The following is a 19337-nucleotide window of genomic DNA, read 5'->3' on the forward strand; positions in this document are numbered from 1 at the left end:
CTGACCCCATAAGCATTTTCTCATTTTACTTTCCCAATAATTCTCTAAGGAAGGAATTATTTTCTCTCATTTACAGAAGCTGGTGAGGTGAGTGTGACTTCAAAGCTCAGGTCCTTATCCAGGAAGCCACACTCCCCATGAGCTCCTGTGGCCTGTGAACCTAACATCTGTTCTTTCTGCACCAAAGTGATCTTTCCAAAATGCAAACCTGTTTTTGTCACTCTCCTGAAATGCCCTAGAGTGGCTCCCTGTGATGGTCAATTTTATGTGTCAGCTCGACTGGGCTAAAGGAGGGATAAGTAGGTGGAAAAACATTATTTCTGGATATTCTGTGAGGATGCATCCAGAAGAGATCAGCACTCGAATTGGTAGACTGAGTCAAGAACCCCACAGCTTACCACTGGGTGCAGCGCGCACACCTGTAATCCCAGCCTCTCAGGAGGTTGAAGTAGGAGGATCATAAGTTTTAGGCCAGCCTTGGCAACTTAGTGAGACCCTCTGTCTCAAAGAAAACATAATTTTTTTAAAGGGCTGGGGATGTTGCCCAATACAGACCCCTGGGTTTGATCCCCAGTATTTAAAAAAAAAAAAAAGAAAAAAGAAAAAAAAGATCATCCTCACCAATATGATTGCTGATGGCTTAGAAGAACAAAATGACTGAGAAAGGGCAAATCCACTCTTTCCTTGAGCCAGCACATCTGTCTGGGACTGCCCTAGGACATCAGAGCTCCTGGTTTTAGGCATTCAGACTCTCAGACTTCCACCAGCTACATCTACACCCCCAACGCCTACTCCCTAGCCTTCGGACTCTCACTGGGAATCGCACCACTGGCTTTCCTGGTTCTCTAGTTGTAGCAGCAGATCATGGAATTTCTTGGCCTCTGTAACCATGTGAGCCAATTCCCATAACAAATCTCCTCGGATATAGAGATACATAGGTACTTATGCATGCATGCATAATTGGTTCTGTTTCTCTGGAGAACCCTGGCTAATGCATGCTCTAAGCCTTGGCATTCAGTCTACAGACTTTTCAAGATCTGGCCCTGGTTTACTGTTGTTGCTTCCCATCCCCCCACTCCCACAAACAGAGCACTTTGTCCCCTGACATGAACTGCTCACAGGTGTGAGCCCACAGACCTCCCTGGGTTCAGACCTGTTCAGTGGCCTCTATCAGGAATATCCTTCCTACATCCCACTTCCTTTCCCAGACTAATTCCCGCTGGCCCTTTAGTCTCAGTTTAGATATGAGCTCTTCTGAGAAATTGCATAAAATCCACTGCTTCAATAAAATACCAGTTAAGCAGCCCCTGCATACTCTCCCAAAGCACCCTGCACTCTCCCCTGCACAGGATTTATCATGCTCAAGTGCGATTACTTATTTTCTTGTCTGTGTCCATAACTCGTACACAATCCTTCCCAACTGGACTATAAAATCATATTGTAGCCAGAAGCAATATTAAGTTTCTTTCTTAAACATTTCTGTAAAAATTATTTTAAAAGGTTAAAAGATTTGAGTTTAGGTAAAAAGTTTTATATTACACTAGGCAAAATGGAGCACACCGGTAATCCCAGCAACTCTGGAGGCTGAGGCAGGAGGATTACAAGTTTGAGGCCAGCTTCAGTAACTTAGCAAGACCCTGTCTCAAAAAAATAAATAAATAAAAAGGTCTGGGGATGAAGCTCAGTGGTAAAGTGCCCCAGGGTTCAATTCCCAGTACCCACCAAAAAATGTTTTGCATTGCTCACACATCAGAGCATAAAATGGCATACAAAGTCTCTTGTCCCCTTCCCCGCCAGTCCCCATTCTTTAGTTTTCTTCCTCCACAACTAACTATTGTGATTTCTCTTTTTCCTTCCGAAAAATGTTTACATATATTCAAGACTATATGCGTGTGTATATGTGTGTGTGCATTCACGTTTTCCACAAACATTTCACATAAATGGAAGCCTGCCATTTACATCTTCCTCCACTATTTTCCTCTTAGTATATATTAAGGATCTTTCCAAGTCCACACGAGAGAGCTGCCTCTTGGTGTGTACGCTGCTGGGTGTGCACGTGATGAACTACATTTTTTCACGATTCCACTCCTCATGGCCTCAGCACAGGATCCACCACATGGTGGGGGCTTTGTGAGACTGTTGAGCTGAATTGAGCTGAACTGAATTATAATACAAGAAGTTGATAATAATAAGGGCCGAGGATATCCAAGTGACTAACAAACTCATGAAACAGGTTCACTATCGAAATTCAGTAAGGAGATGCATATGAGAAGCAGTGAGATTTTACTGCCCACCTGCTACAATGGCTCAACTAAACATCATGAAACATCTGGCCATTCCAAATGCCGGAGAAGACATGGCGCCCCTGGAACCCTCAGTCACTGGTGGGCATGTGAATTGATACAGCCACTTTGGAAAACTCTCTGATGATAACTACTGAAGCTAACACAACAACTCTACTCGGGTGTACGTCCAACAGAAATGCTGCCTGTGTTCACCAAAAATCATATGTGTACAAATCCACCAATCTCAGGGCATGTACATTCTGAGACCCCCAGTGGATGCCTGAAACCTCAGGCCAGAGCTCTGTGTATGCTATGCTTTAAATTTTTTTTGTACACATGTGCCTATGATGAAGTTTAATTTACAAACTAAGCAAAGTAAGAGATTAATAATAATAAGAGAATAATTAAACAATATATTGTAATGAAAGTTACATGAATGTAGTCCCTCTCTCTTGAAAGACTCGAAACAAATTAATGTTTTGGGGACCCAGTTGACAAGCAACTGAAACCATGGAAACAAAACTGTGGCTAAGGGGTGACTACTGTATATCCAGGGGTCCCGCTAACACTTTGAGTGCCTTGGGAGTCAGAGTCCTACTATTTTAGGGCGATGACTACTAAGGGAGTAAGCTGGGAGTAATTTATGTTCAAAATGAGGTTAGGGGAAGGCCCCAGCTTCTGTAGTGACCACAAAGCTAAGGCAGAGCCAGTCTCTGAAACAGAAAGGCGGACTCTGCGCTCTGGCTCACGTCCCACCTGGGCAGGAGGCTCCAGTTGAGATGAGCCCGTTGAATGAAAGCGCTCTGAATTCCCTGCCTTCTCTCACGGAGACAGGGTGAAAATGTAGCCAAGGGGACCGGCATCACCAGCACCAGAGGGCTCAGGCCTATAGGAGCACCAGTGTCAGAGGCGCCTGCTGGCGACAGGAGGGGGTCATCCCAGCAGGGCGCCGCCTTGCACTGGTTCTGCAGTCACTCAAAGCAGGCAAACAGTGTTTGGCTTGGATGCTAGATCCTCCATCACATCTGGGCCAGAACCCTGGAATCTTCCCACGTGTGTAGCCCACGCCTCCTGGAGCACACGAATATGTCACACCTGGCCCTTGGGAGTTTATTTCTTGTGGTTTTTTCTTTTTAGGATGACAGTACAACTTCCACCCTCGGATGTTAGTGTCTTAATGTAATAAATGCTCACGCGTTTCCTACCTTTTAACAGCCCCGCCAGGGTGCACCAACCTGTCCCCTTCCACAGGGTCACTGGAGCCAGTCGCCTTCCACCCCTGCACTGTCCTGCTCTGGGATCTCTAGGACCTGTGGCCTCTTTGTCCAGCCAGCAGGTGAGGAAAGAGTGGAGAGGATCCCAGCCCCCAGCTCCTCCCCACTAGACAGGAGCATGGTCTTCCCAGGCACCAGGTACTGGCTAGGCTGCTCTTTCCGGTGAGAGGTCTCCTCTGCAAAAAGGGGGTGAGGGATCAGGAATTGCTGATTGTGTAGACCAAGAGCCACCGTGCCCTGTACCCGCCTAGAATGACAATTAGGCACCCTCCCTTTCCAAGGGAGGCTTTTAATGATTTCCTGTTTGTTAGTTAGCTTTGTAGTCACTGTGACCAAATACCTGACAAGAACAATTCAGAAAGCCAGGACAGTGGCTCACACATGTAATCTCACCAACATAGGAGGCTGAGACAGAAGGATCACAAGTTTGAGGCCAGCCTCAGCAACATAGTGAGGCCCTCAGCAACATAGTGGAGAACTTGTCTCAAAAATAAAAAAATAAATAAAAATAAAGGTGGGGATGTAGCTCAGTGGTAAAGTTCCCCACCCCCACCCCAGGGTTAATTCCCCAGTACGAAAAAAAAAACACAGCTCAGAAATTTTATCTGGGCTCACGGTTTCAGAGGTTCAGTCCATGGTTGACTCTTTCATTGTTCTGAGTCTAAGGTGAGGTAGAATATCATGGTGAAAGGGTGGAGCAAAGGGAAGCTGCTCAGCTCAGCTCATGGTGACCAGGGAGTACAGAAAGAGGAGTGTGGGGGCAGGGACACCCCAGTGACCTAATATTCAGCCAGCAGGGTCAAGCCTGCCGATAGTTACCACCCATTCAGTGAATCCAAATCAGGGTGAACTAATTAGGTCACAATGTTCATCATCTGATCATTTCACCTCTGAATATTCTTGCATCAATCTGGGAGCTTTGGGGGATGTCTCATATCCAAACCATAACACCCTTTTAATATGTGGATATATACATGGCAACACCTTTAGCTGACCAGTCTCTCCCTCTAGAAATGAGGAAGGAAAGACGCAGTTAAATCTAAACGCAAAACTCTCCTCCTGATGGTGTGCCCAAACATTAGGACGCGGACCCGAAGGCTGCACACCAGTGTCACCATTGTTAGCCACAAGGACTGGGGACTGGGTGGTAGAGGAAGAGGAGAATTTCACTATCTGCCTTGCATGATTTTTGTATATTGGATTTTAAAACTAATGAGCAAAAAGGGTATTAATCAGGGGGCTGGGGCTCTTGCTCAGTGGCAGAGTGCTTGCCTAGCATGTGTGAGGCACTGAGTTTGATCCTTAGCACCACATAAAAATAAGTAAAATAAAGTCATGCTGTCCATCTACAACTACAAAAAAAAAAAAATTTAAAAAGGGTATTAATCAGTATTGTTATTGATATGAAATTTAAGAATAGGCAAAATAAACAGAGAATGATAAAAGTCAGAAGAGTGGGGCAGGGATGAAGCTTTGGGGTAGAGCGCTTGCCTAGATGCGCGAGGCCCTGGGTTCAATCCCAGTACCAATACTTTCCTCTGCAGAATTCCTCCTTACCTCTGGGGAAGGAGTGTGGGATGGGTTTTAACTGGGACAGCACACGAGGCAGGAAGTGTTCTGTACCTCCATGTGGGTGAGCGCCACACAGATGTATATACAGGTAGAAATTGCTCAGGCAATTAGCACACTTTATGCTCTTTGCTGTATATACATTACACCTCAGTTTTTAAAAAGAAGTCTGTTCACACGTTTCCTGCTCTACTTTATCTCTAAATTTCTAGTGGCCCCCTTTGAGAACCCTGCTAGAGACGCAGATGAAAACAGGCAATACAGTTTTCTTCCCCTGCCCCTTCATAAGCTGGGACTTGGACCCATCTGATGCCTGCACAGATGTAGAAAACTGTACAGAAAGTAGCAGGTCAACATGGTCTCAAAGATCCCCAAGTTGTCACTGAAAAGAAGTGTGACATAGTAGAAAGAGCCCAGACTTGGGAGTCAGCCAGCTGGAAGTCCACATCCCAGATCTGTTACTTCACTGTAAGATCCCAGGCAAGTTACAGAAGCGTTCTGAGTTCTGTCTCCTCTTTTGTAAAGCCAGTCTCACATGGCTGAGGCAAGAGTGGAATGAAACACTTCTGCCTCCAATAGTCCTTGATGTGTGTATGGCGTAAATCCCAAGGTGAGCAACACGTTAAGTGAGAGGCCATGTGTAAAGTGCTTGCTCTGTGCCTGGCATGGAAGAAGGAGGTGCTGGGTACCTGCCTGGCCTTTCAATGCAGTAAGCAGAGGGACAAAGGGACCAGGAGACACTTATCTCTCTAGGGAAGTGCCAGCTGCCCCTGGTGACTAGTGATGTCTTTGTTGGGTGATGAGTCACTAGCAGAGCAGTTCAAGGCTGCTGCCCAACTCAGACAGCTCTCCTACACGCCCTGGCTTCCCTTTCCACGACTGAGAGGCCTGGCAAGTGACTCAGTCTCCCTGTGCTTCGGCTTCTTTATCTGTAAGGTGAGAAAAATAAGACCACCTACTTATACATGAGATAATACACATCAAGAGCTCAGCGCACACCTGCGCAAAGTCTGTGCTCCAGAAATGTTCTTATAGGAAGTCTGGGTTTTGCAAACATTTCCTGGTGGTCCTGACATTGCAAACTGTTCCTGCCCTGGTGGCCATGGCCTCTCCCTTCCCTGTCTGTTGTAGTCCTTTTCCTGTGGTGTCTCGGTGTAGCTCCTCCACAGTCTTGGCCCTACCAGTGGTTTTTGTTTTATTTTGATCCTTTCATCAACATCTCCCCATTCCCCCACCCCCAGGCCCTGACATCCACCATTCTACTCTCTGCTTTTGTGAGTTTGATTCTTTTAGACTCACGTGAGTGAGATCATGTGCTATCTGTCTTTCTGGGTTTTTTTTTTGTTTGTTTGTTTGTTTTTTTTTCACTTCATATAATGTCCTCTAGGCTCATCCATGTTGTTGCGAATCACAGAATTTCATTCTTCTTTAAGGCTACATAGTACTATGTTGTGCATATAACACATTTTCTTTATCCATCGATGGTCACTCAGGTTGATTCCATGTCTCGACTATTGTGAATAATGCTGCAATGAACATGGGGAGCAGATGTCACTTCAGCATACTGATTTCATTTTCTATACCTACACACTCACTGGTGGGATTGTGGAATCATAGGGTAATTCCATCTTTAACTATTTTTTATTTTTAGTTCCAGGGACTGAACTCATCACTTAATCACTAAGCCACATCCCCAGCCCTTTTTTCAATGCTTAATCTTGAGACAGGGTCTTGTTAAGTCCTTAGGGGCTCACTAAGTTGCTGAGATTGGTCTTGAACGTGGGATCCTCCTTCCTCAGCCTCCTGAGATGCTGGGATTTCCGGCATGTGCCACCACGCCTGGCCTATCTTTACTTTTTCGAGAGACCTCCATACCGTTTCCCATAATGGCTACACTCATCCCTGTTTCCACCAGGAGGGTCTAAGAGCCCCTTTTCTCCACTTCCTCACCAGCACTTGTTCCCTTTCTTCTCTGATGATAGTCACTCTGAACCAGGCATGTGACATACGCATGTAAGCCCAGTGGCTCAGGAGGCTGAGGCAGGAAGATCTCGAATGCAAAGCTATCATCAGCAACAGTGAGGGGCTAAACAACTCATTGAGACCCTTTCTCAAGATAAAATACAAAATAGGGCTGGGGACCCGGCTCAGTGGCTGAGTGCCCCTGAGTTCAATTCCTGTAAAAAGAAAAAAACAAAAAACAAACAAAAAAAAAAGTTGTGAGATGCGATCTCACTGTGGTTTTAATTTGTATTTTCTTTCTTATATACCTGTTGGCCATGCCAGCAGTTTTCCCAGTTACTTCTACTGCTTGCACTTTTCCTTTTCTAGCTAGAATCACAGACTTCTTCGGTTCATAAATATAGCATTAAAAACCAAGGGCTCCTTACCTTTTCCTCTCTTGCATGGCAGCAATGTATTTTCCAAGGAACAGGACTCCCAGCCCGGCGGCAGGCTAGGATAAGGAGTAGGAAGATGAAGTTTCATTGTAATATTTGACCCGAAGCAGTTTTGAGGAGGGGAAGCCAGTCACTTTCTGTTTCCTACAGCTTCGTGTCGGGTCTGTGACTTCAAGCCCTTTTAAGGCAATGAAAAGGCCTGACCTAGCTGGCAAATCTCCCATGGTGTGCCACTGCTCTGAACTGGAGTTATTTAAATTCCACCTTCTCTCTGACCCAGAGAACATATAGCACAGTGTTGCTTTAAGCATTAAAATAAGGCCCCAATGCTGCTGATGAGAAGAATGGATCCAAAAGGGTATGGAGAGGAGAGGTGTTTTCTCCCAGGTCATTTACACATTGCTTAATGTACCAGAAGAAGTAATATGGAAGAAGCCTTTGAACCCGAAAGAATGTCTCAAAGTCGGTCTGTATTTTTAAAAACTCTATAGACTGTGTCCTCCTCATTTAAAAGTTCACTTCTCTCTGTGAGGCAAATAAAATCCTTTAGCCACCCCACCCCCTGCACCTTTTCTTTCTTGCCATCAAAGTCAAACTCCCATTAAGAGTCTGAAATGCCATGTTTGCCTATTTAGCCTCTCTTGAAGCCTATGGTGGGGCAGGTCACCTAATGCCAAGCCATGGAATTTTCTTTTCTTTTTTTGGTACTGGGGATTGAACCCAGGTGTGCTTTACCACTGAGCTACATCCTCAGTCCTTTTTATCTTTTATTTTTGAGACAGTGTCTTGCTAAATTGCTCAGGTTGGCCTTGAACTTGTGATCTTCTGCCTCAGCCTCCCAAATAGCTGAGATTAAAGTACATACCACAGTGTCAGCCCCTGCCCTGCTTGTAATCCTCTCTCTCTAGTAAACTGTCATTCTCTGCCCTCTAATAATTCAACCAACATCTGAGCACCTACCTTGTGTCAGGTACCAGAACCAGGATAAGACAGTCAAGGGTTCTACTCTCGTGGCACACAGTCCCATGAACTCCTCCTAGCACGATGTCATCAGTTATCCCCACCGGACATTTCTGTTTGGTGTCCTCACCATCCCTGACACAACACAGCTGAGGCCAAATTCACTCTCTTTATTCCAAAACTGACCTCCCTATTTCTGTTCCCATGTGCCACACTCAAAGCCAGGACATCATTGTCTCTTCATTCACCCTTGTTGCTAGCACATTGCATTTCTATCTAGTCATTAAGCCTACTCCTACACCAAGTGCCCGGAGCCAAAGCACATACAAAGATATGTAATGGTCCCTGATACACAAATAATCAGCGTAAAACATGCAACAATAGAGGAATGTCCATGATAGATGGGAGGAGAAAGCATCTGGATTCTTTTATTTTTATTTTTAGTTGTAGACGGACATAATACCTTTATTTTATTTATTTATCTTTATGTGGTGCTGAGGATCAAGTCCAATGCCTCACACGTGCCAGGCAAGCCCTCTACCACTGAGCCACGATGCCAGCTGGCATCTAGGTTCTTGAGGGAGGAAGGAAAGGAGAAAACATGGAGAGTAACAACAGAGCACATTGAAAACTGACCTTAGAAAGTGCAAGTACTTGGGCTGGGAGGATAGCTCAGTTGGTAGAGTGCTGACCTTTGAAGTACAAGGCCCTGGGTTCAATCCCCAGCGCTGCAAAAAAGAAAAAAAAAAAAAATGAAAGAAAGAAAGTACTAATATTTGAAGGGTAGAACCATGTCAAATGCCTGGAGAAGTCAGGGTGTATGAGTCCTGAAGAGGTCTTTTGGTTTTGTAAACCAGGAGGTGACCTTGGTGAGCCCAGTTTACACAGAGAGGTGGATGGAAGGAGGAAGACTGAGTGGAAGGTGGGGAGGAGGATGGGGCTGGAGGAGTGAATATGTCCCCAGCCTCTGTTCTCCCTCTCAGTGACGCTGTCTTGATTTTCCTTTGGGTCCACCACCTTTCATCTTTCAGACCAGGCTTGGGTGGGCCCAGCCAATCAAATTGGCACATGTCCATTGCCATGGAGATCTGTTCAGGGGTGGCTCCTAACCAAACCCGGGGCAATGAGAATGTGCTCTGCGCCACTCTCAGGAAGGGGTGCTCTCCTGCACCAGCTCAAAATCCAGACAACCATCTTGTCAGAGCTGGACTATTGGTCTCCTTGTCTCCCAGCTCCTCCTACCAACCAAAGCTTCCAGATTCTCCTTCACAACACTGCTTTTACATTATGCAAAAATTACTGAGCACCTGCCACTGAATTCCCTGCACTTGGTCTTCACACTCCACAGGTTGGAACAAGCCGACCTTGCTGGCATCTCTTTGTCCTCAAGGCTTCTTTTAGTTTTCCTTCTGGTCTGCCTACCCTCTGCTTTCTACTATTTAAATCCTTTTCATCTTTCAATGTCCCAGCTCAAATGCCATCTTCCTTGACTCCCATTTGGCATCAATATAACTTGATGGCAATTTTTGGAAAATGTGATTTATTGTCTCGTTTTATTACTACTCATTTTACATGTTTAGGTTTTTCTTTCTCAAATTACCTTGGTGGAATTTGAAGACAAAGCCCATGTCATAATTATTGGTATTCTGTGTAGCACTGATGACAGTGCTCTGCATAGCTGACACTCCAAATTTTTACGGAATGACTAATAGACATTTCCCAGTTTGGCAGTGGGTGGCAGGAAATGGAGATGAATGTAAAGCTACAATTTAAATGATGAAAAGAGATGTTGTCAGCAGGGAAGACAGGAAGAAACATTAATAGATGCAAATAGTGTGGTCAAGAAGACACAGAGGGAGTGCGATAGATGGAGGGTCTTTGAAGGAGTCAAACTTGACAAGGCAAATAGAGCAACCCCAAGCAGCAGGATGGGGGCCCCAGGGACAATCCCTGAAAACACTGGAGAATCTGTGATCCAAAGGGTGGGGAGACTAAGGAGAAGCTAAATGACATGAAGGTTTGACACAGTCAGTGACTTTGCCTGACTCAGAGTAGAAAGGGGTCGGAAGGACTCCTGGAAATAGTGCTTGTGAGACTCAGGACATTTCTCACCCTCTTCAGGACTCTAAAGCTCCTGCAGAAGAATGAAGAAAAGCTCCCAGAAATGACCTCCCGGGGATGTGGAAAAGCCATGAGAAACCACCTTTCATAAGGTCCCAGGAGACTGTCGCATTGTAATTCTCATGAATGTTTCCGACCCTCACCTTCCTTTGTGGATCCCTCTTCCTGAATGGTTTTCTTCCCTAGGCCTCTAGGATACCCTCTCTTTCCTGTTTCTGCTCCTGGTGGACTGGTCCTTTCTCCTCAGTCTCCTGTGTCTTCCTGACCTCTGAGCATCAGCAGGCCCCTGACCTTCCTCCTCAAGCCTCTTATCTACATTTGAACTCAGGTCTTGGGGGGACTCTTGGTAAGGTCCAGAGCTTGCACTATTTCTTGTATATTTATGATATCCAATTTTGTATCTTAAGCCCTAAAAATTTCTTTCTCTTCCCTTGAACTCTAGATTCATATATCCACTGACTATTCTCTTTTTTTGGGTGGGGGTAGGTACTGGGGATTGAACTCAGGGGCACATGACCACTGAGCTACATCCCCAGACTTATTTTGTATTTATTAGAGACAGGGTCTCACTGAGTTGCTTAGCGCCTTACTTTTGCCAAGGCTGGCTTTGAACTTGCAATCCTCCTATCTTGGCCTTTCAGAGCCCCTGGGATTAAAGGCGAGCACCACCATGCTCAGCATGACTATTCTTTTTCTCCACTTAGATGACTAACAGTCAATCCAAACTTGACAGTTCAGAATTGAGTTTTTAACCCTCCCCCACCCCACCACCACCTTCTACTTTACCTGTATTCTCAGCCATTTCTACAAGTTAATATTTAATTCTGCCTGTTTGCTATGTTGTCAATATGAGGTGTCTCCCAGAGTTCATGCGTGAGACAATGCAAGAAGATTTAGAGGAGAAATGACTGGGTTATGAGAGCCTTAATCCAATCAGTGAATTAATCCCCTGATCGGGATTAACTGAGTGGTAACTGAAGGCAGGTAGGATGTGGCTAGATAAGTTAGGTCACTGGGGACATGCCGTTGATGTTTATATTTTGTCATGATGAGGAGAGTGCTCTCTCTCTTTCTCTCTCTCTCTCTCTCTCTCTCTCTCTCTCTCTTTCTCTCTCTCTCTCTCTCTCTCTCTCTCTCTCTCTCTCTCTCTCTCTCTTTCTCTCTCTCTCTCTCTCTCTCTCTCTCTCTCTCTCTCTCTCTCTCTCTCTCTCTCTCTCTCTCTCTCTCCTTCTTGGAGGCCATGTCTTGACCTGCTTTCCTCCACCACACCCTTCCACCATGATGTTCTGCCTCACCATGATCCCAAGGAATGGAGCTAGCTATCTATAGACTGAGGCACTGAGACTTCTGAAACTATGAGCCAAAATAAACTTTTCTTCCTCTAATTGTTCTTGTCAGGTCTTTTTGGTCACAGCAGTGAAAAAGCTGCCTAAAACACAGTCGTTGTTCAAGCTCCTTGAATAATCCCAGCTGCACTCTTTCTCGGACCCCACATCCAATCCATCCACAAATTTGGTCAACTCTCCCTTAGATATATACCTCCATTCTGAAAGGTCTCATTTCCACCACTACTATCCTCGTCTAGCCCACCATTGTTTCCCGTCTGGACTATCATAACAACCTTTGTATCTGGACTTTGGACTTCCTCCTTTGTCATCTATGGGCTCTTCCCACTAAGCAGCCCAAGGAGTCCTTCCAAAATGTAGGTAAATTCATGTCCCTCACCCACTGAAATTCTGACACAGGTGGCAACAGGGATGATCCTCAAAGACTAATTTTGAACACTAAGTGAAATAAGCCAGGTGTGAAAAGATAAATATTGTATGATCCCACTTCACCAGGGTACCTAGAGGAATCAAATGTACAGAAACAGAACGTAGAATGTTTATGGGGGCTGGGGAGAGAGAGGAAGGGAGATACTGCTCAGCGAGGATGGAGTTTTGGTTTGGGATGATGAAAGAGTTCAGTTGCACGCTGGAAAAGACTAAAACGGTAACTTTTGTGTTGTATGTATTTATCAAAATTTTAAAACAAACGAAAACTTCTAATGGTTTCTCATCTCTCTCAGGGCCAAACCTAAAAGTCCTTACCAAGGTTTATAAGGCCCCTGCCACCTCTCTGGCCTCCTCTCCTACCACTCTGCCCCACCACACTGACCTCCCTCTCACTCACACACACCATGAACCTTCCCACTCAGACAAGCCAAGCTCCGCCCTGCCACAGGGCCTGAGCATTTGTTATTCTTTGTGACTGAAATATTCCCTCCCGCCCCCCAGAAGCCTGCATGGTTAGCTCCTTTACTTGGTTTAGTCTCCAGTCAAATGTCACTCTCAGAGCCTTGGTCCCTAACTAAAATATTACCCTGTATGACTCTTCCATCGTTCACATCCCTTTGCCCAGATTTATTATCTGCCCTCCCCCTACCGCCGACCCGGTACTGCGGAGTGAACCTGGGGTGCTTTCCCACCGAGCTACATCCTCAGCTCTTTTGATTTTCACTTTTGAGAGAGTCTCACTAAGTTGCCCAGGCAGACCTTGAACTTGCAATCCTTCTCCCTTAGCCTCTGGAGTTGCTTGGATGTCAGGCCTGCATCACTGCATTGGGCTGCCTGGCTTTATTCTCAAAAGCACTTATAATGAACTGACATATGTTGTTTTTCATTTGGTGTTTTATTTTCCCCTTTAGGAATTAAGCTGCCTGAGTTCAATTCCTGGTAAAGAAAGAAAGAAAAAAGAGAACTGAGAACAAGGATGTTCTCTGGCCCACTGATAGACCTCAGTTTCCTAGAAAGTATGTGGCATGTGGTAGACACTTAAGAATTTGTTGAATGAATAAATGGATGACTTTTACCTATTCTCATCAAGGGCCCCAAAATAGTAAGCCAAGAGATATTAGGTGACTCATTTCTGGATAAGTAAATATAATTTTCTTGGAGGAGGCTTGCTGAACCCAGTTGCTTAGATTTTTTTTGTTGTTGTTTTATTTTTGTAACTGTGAAAAATATGTTCATTATCAAAAACTTACATAACACCAAAAAAAAAAAAAAAAAGAAGAAGAAGAAAATTAATGCTGTTGGCTATTCCATCCTACATCCTAATATTCACTATTGATATTAGGAAGTTTCATTTGGATTAATTTTAATTTTGTTGTTGTTGTTCAGTTGGGGATTGAACCCAGGAGTGCTTTACCACTGAGCTAGATCAAAGAGACATAGGAGGTCACTCTGCAAGTCTGCAAGATCAAAGGGACATAGGAGGTCACTTGGCAAGTGTGACCTTCTGCAGGGGCTTGCAAAGTTCAACTGCACATCAGAGTTGTCAAAAAAAATTGGGTAAAGACAGGGAAGTACGGCTGATTTCCTTCCTGTCTTTCATTTGCCACTCATCAAAGTTCACCCACATGGAACTAACTTCAACTTCCACACAGCCTCTCAGGGGCCATACGGAAAACCAGAGCCGATGTCTTAGTGACATCAGTAGAGTCTGGCGGCAAAGAGGTGGCTCAATGTGCTGTACCAGTCAACAAGGGAAAGAAGGCAGTCAGGAGGCTGAACTTGCATGAGGTTTGTATTGAATATAGCACTTGAAACAAAGTTGGGGTCACACTTCTCACAGTTTTTTAATTAGTTGTCCATGTATGGAGACACTCACCTCTTTTAAGTATACAATTTAGTGGTCTTGAGTATATTCAAAGTTGGGCAACCATCACTACTCTAATTCCAGAATATTGTCATCATCTGAAGAAACCCCGTACCATCCACAATTGCTCCCCATCCTCCTCTCCCCCCAGAGCCCCAGAAACCACTGATCTACATCCTATCTCTATGGATTTGTCTATTCTGGACACCTTCTATAAATGGAATTGTACCACAAATGGCATTGTGGGTCTGGCTTCTTTGGCTTAGCCCTGTTTTCAAGGTTCATCTATGTTGTCTGTACTGCATCCTCTTTTATGGCTGAATAATATTCCACTGTTAGAACAGAACACATTTTGTTATCCATCAAGCTGATAAAACTTTTTTTCTCTACATTTTAGCCACTATAAATAATGTTGCAATGAATATTTGCGGACAAGTTTTTGTGCAGGTTTGCATTTCTCTTAAGCACATACATAGGAGTGCCATAATTACTTATTTTTGTTCTGTATATCTCATTTTTGTTGTTGTTGAAAAGCAGACATTTTAAGTGAATGAAATAACTCTAGAAATCAGGCTTTCCTCTCTCCTCTGATTGCTGCTGGTGATTGTCATTGTGTGTGTAGTGACTTTTCTGAACTAATTCTGTAGTCTGTATTCTTGGTGGTACGTGGCAGCTGAAGCTTAGCGGTTGGCCAGTTACACTGTGGTCAGAGATTTCTTTAAGTGCCTGGAGCCAATCAGTCTGCCTGTCCTTGCCGAGGGCCTCCACGTGCGTTGGGTCTGCTTTCCCCTGAGGTTTCCCACTCTGCCCGAGCCTCCACTGCCCGCCACACAAAGCCTCAGGGGAGCCAGAGGTGAGCTCAGTCCGTTCTGTTTTCCCTCGGCGTGGACACAGCCCTGGTCATAGGCACTGCTCTCTGTGTACACACTGCCTTCGAGAGTCCCCCAAATTATTTAGGAGCTTTTTAAAGACCCCACGGACATCTCATTCCCGAGCTTTTTCGTTCACCTCTTGTTTCCACAGAGATTAGCCGCCACCTAAGGCAACAGCGGTGTTTAACAATTGCCTCTGATTACTTTTGACAAATGGCCCCTGGGGGAAAGCTGTTCCCGCTGAGTGACCCCTGGGCCACGTCAAATAAAGACGGATCCCTGAGTGGGATCTTCCAAGGAACCACCAGACAGGTGACACTATGGCATTTCCCCAGGCGTGGGGCTCTTGAAGGAGTCACAATATTGTTCTGTCCCCTCTGGTGGCTGCCGGGATCCTGATTTACAATATGAGCGCGGAAGGTTGATTTTTCAAGTCTACAGCAGAACTGAGAATAGGGCAATAAAAATACCATATAGCTCACCATCCTTCACTGAAATCCATCTCTCTCTCTCCTACTGGGGGTTGAACTCAGAGGCACTTTATAACTCAGCCACATCCCCAGCCCTTTTATTTTTTATTTTGAGACAGGGTCTCACTAATTTGCTTAGTGCCTCGCTAAGTTGCTGAGGCTGGAACTTGAGATCCTCCTGCCTCAGCCTTCCTAGTTGCTGGGATTACAGGCATGCGCCACCACGCCCAGCTCCTTCTGTTTCTCTTGAATTAACATTCTCTGGTTGATTCTGACCATTTTGTTAGTTTTCTCATTATTTTTATGTTGAGAGAAGATTTTTGGAAGTCCTTACTCTGCCACCTTCTCTGACATCACCCACAGTTTTAATATTACTTTAAAAAAAAAAATTGTACATGATAAATTTCTCATAATCGTAAACATTCTCCCCAAACATGAATGTTAATGGATGTATAATTTATCATCTTATCGATATCTTATTTAATTGTTCTTTTGTATTGAAGTTTTAGATTATCTTCTATTTTTCTCTTTTATAGATAATACCTTCTTAAATATTCTTTGACTCTACCTTGGATCATTTTCTCATGTTAAATTGAAGGAACTGGGAATACTTGCTGGGTTAAAAACTATAAACATTTTAAAAGCTAAGTTATGAAGTAATAGAAAGTCAGTTAGTTACAAGTAACAGAAAGGTTAACCAACAGGTAGTATATTTATTGATTAGATAACCCAATTCAGAAGGAAGGTAGGCAGACTCAATGAAATCATCAAGAAGTCAGACTCTTGCTGGGTGAGGTGGTGCATGCCTGTAAACCCAGAGACTAAGGAGGCTGAGGCAGGAGGATCACAATTTGAGGCCAGCCTCAGCAGCTTAGTGAGACCCTGTCTCAAAATAAAAAATAAAAAGGACTAGAGATGTAGCTCAATGGCAAAGCACCCCTGGGTTCAATCCTAGTACCACACACTTCCACAAAAGAGAAATCACTCTTGATTTTTCTGCTCCAATGTCCTCGGGATGTTAAGTTTTCATCCTTGTGCTCATTGCCTCATGGTGGCGAACGGCTCCACGCATCATGTTATCACACAGCAAAAGTCAGAGAAGCAGGATATATGGAGACAGATAGTGAGAGAGCCTCTTCACATAGTATCTTTTGATTTGGAGAGAAAATCTTTCCCTTGGGCCCCTTAGCAGGATTTCCCTGAGGGCTTACTACCACTACTAGGTCACATGACCATTAACTGTTAGGGAGGCTCGTAAAACAAATATGGGGCCTTCTCCAGATTTGATAGTGAAATGAGAAGAGGGTTGAGAGAGCGGACACACAGTCAACTGTGTTAGGTAGCAAATGCCCCAACAGTGATGGGCGACAAACCTCCCCATTATGCAGGGTGAAACGGCAAGCCTCGTTCTCATGTACACAGCTTGCGTCACTTGAAGACTGGCTGATCCAAGTTGGGTTTGGCTCGACTTGCCCACAGGTGAGCTCAGACTTGCACTGGGTGAGGTTATCATTTTTGTTTAACTTGTCGTTGTAAATAAAATGTAAAGAAAACAATACAGAACAAATGCATGTCGTAGTGAATTATAAGATCGACACTTTTGTAACTACTGTCCAGTTTAAGAAATGGAACATTGCCAGCCACACACGAGGCTCCCACGTGCCCTGCCTCCGTCGCAGACCTCCACTTCCTCCAGAAGTGAGCACCATTCTGCCTGAAGCGGAAATCACTTCCTTGCATTTGTTTATGGCTTACTCATTCAAGCCCACAATAGACCTTGTGGTTTATTTAGTGTTGGAAATGTTTGATGCACAATTGAAGGGTCTTGATCTACAGTTTTCATGCTATGCTTCTTTCTGTCCTTACAATTTATCTGTTTAAGAACTTGGGGCCTTTTCGCTGGGCAAGGTAGTGCACACCTGCAGTGCCCGCTTCTGGGAGGCTGAGGCAGTGACTCCTGGGTCACTTGAGCCCAGGAGTTTGAGGCCAACCTGGGCAACCCAGTGAGACCCTGACTCAAAGAAAGAAAAAGCAAAAAGAACTTGGACCTTTCTGACCCATGGAATTTCCCACTGTTTGGAAATATGCTGATTGCATATTCATGGTATAACCTGACACGTTCCTTTGTCCTCAGTATTTCCTGCAAATGGCCAGCTGGATCTCGAGGACTGAGCAGACTGAGCCTCAATCTCTACATGTGCTATCTGGCTTTCACTGTTTTTTAATGTTAGCAGCCATTAATACTCAATGCCTAGAGCCATTAATTCATTTGACTCGCACACTGGTAATAATATAACCTATCATTTTATTTTATTTATTAATTGGTTTTATGAAGAGACACCTCCCACCTGGTGTGGTGGCACACACCTGTAATCCCAGGGACCGAGGCTGAGGCAGGAGGATTGCAAATTTGAGACCAGCCTAGGTAACTTAGCAAGACCCTGTCTGAAAATAAAAGATAAAGGGATATGGCTAGCGGTAGAGTGCTTCTGAATTCAATCCCCAGTATTGAGAGAGACAGAGAAAAAGAGAGAGAGAGAGAGAGAGAGAAAGAGAGAGAGATCCCCTCACCTACCGATGGTTACCCAGTGTTACACTTTATATAGGAAAGTCCAGGGAATGCTTAATTCTTTTTCTTTCTTTGTCCACTTTTCAAAATAATGAAGCAATTTGCTTCAAAGGAGACCAGTGAGTTTTGTATTATTTCAAATTAATTAATATATTTGAAGTGTTATAATCTATTGCAGTTTTTGGTTTTGAAATTATAATTGTCTTCTCTTTAACCATTACTAACCTCTTCAAGTTGAGTTCTGAGTCATTTTCTTGCTCTCTGGTATGACACAATGTTCTGGGATAATTTTGTACTCCTTTGGATTCGGATTTGGAATCAGCCCTTTCTCCAAAGGTCCTGCTTTTCTTTTAGTAGAAAGTGGCATTTCATTATCACCATCTGGGCTCAAGAGGTGCTGTGTGTTATTGGGTAAATTGACCAATATTTCTGGGCTTTTTCAATGGGCAGAATGAGGAAATATATTTTTGAAGATAAAACAGTTTATGAATTCACAGTAATATTTCTAATTCAAATTCAGGATCATAGAGGTTTTCTGAAACTTTTATATTAACTGTATATCCTTTATTCACACCAAGAATTCTGGTTCTGGTTGTCAAAACATGAGAGATGATAGAATACCCTATGCTTGCGACATTATATGTAGAAGAGTTTCAAAATAGTACAGATGATAACCACCAACAACCATCATAATTGAAAACACTTTTTAAAAAATTTGTTCTAATTAGTTCTACATGACAGTAAAATGCATTTTGACACATTGTACACAAATGGAGCACAATTTCTCATTCCTCTGGCTGTACATGGTGCAGAGTCACACTGGTCGTGCAATCAAACATGTACAAAGGGTAATAATGTCTGTCTCATTCCACCACCTTTCCCACCCCCTGATCCCCTTTCCTCCTCTCACTCCCCTCTGCCCCAATCCACAGTTCCTCCATTCTTCCCTAGCCCCCACCCCCATTATGGATCAGCAACTGCTTATCAGAGAAAATATTCAGCCTTTGGTTTTTTGGGTTTGTCTTATTTTGCTTAGCATATTCTCCAGCTCCATTAACCTGCAAATGTCATAATTCCATTCTTCTTTAAGGCTGAGCAATATTCCATTGTGTATGTGTACCACGGTTTCTTTATCCATTTATCTGTTGAAGGGCAGCTAGGTTGGTTCCATAGTTTAGC

The sequence above is a fragment of the Sciurus vulgaris genome (assembly GCF_902686455.1).
Source record: "Sciurus vulgaris genome assembly, chromosome: 5".
NCBI lineage: Eukaryota > Metazoa > Chordata > Mammalia > Rodentia > Sciuridae > Sciurus > Sciurus vulgaris.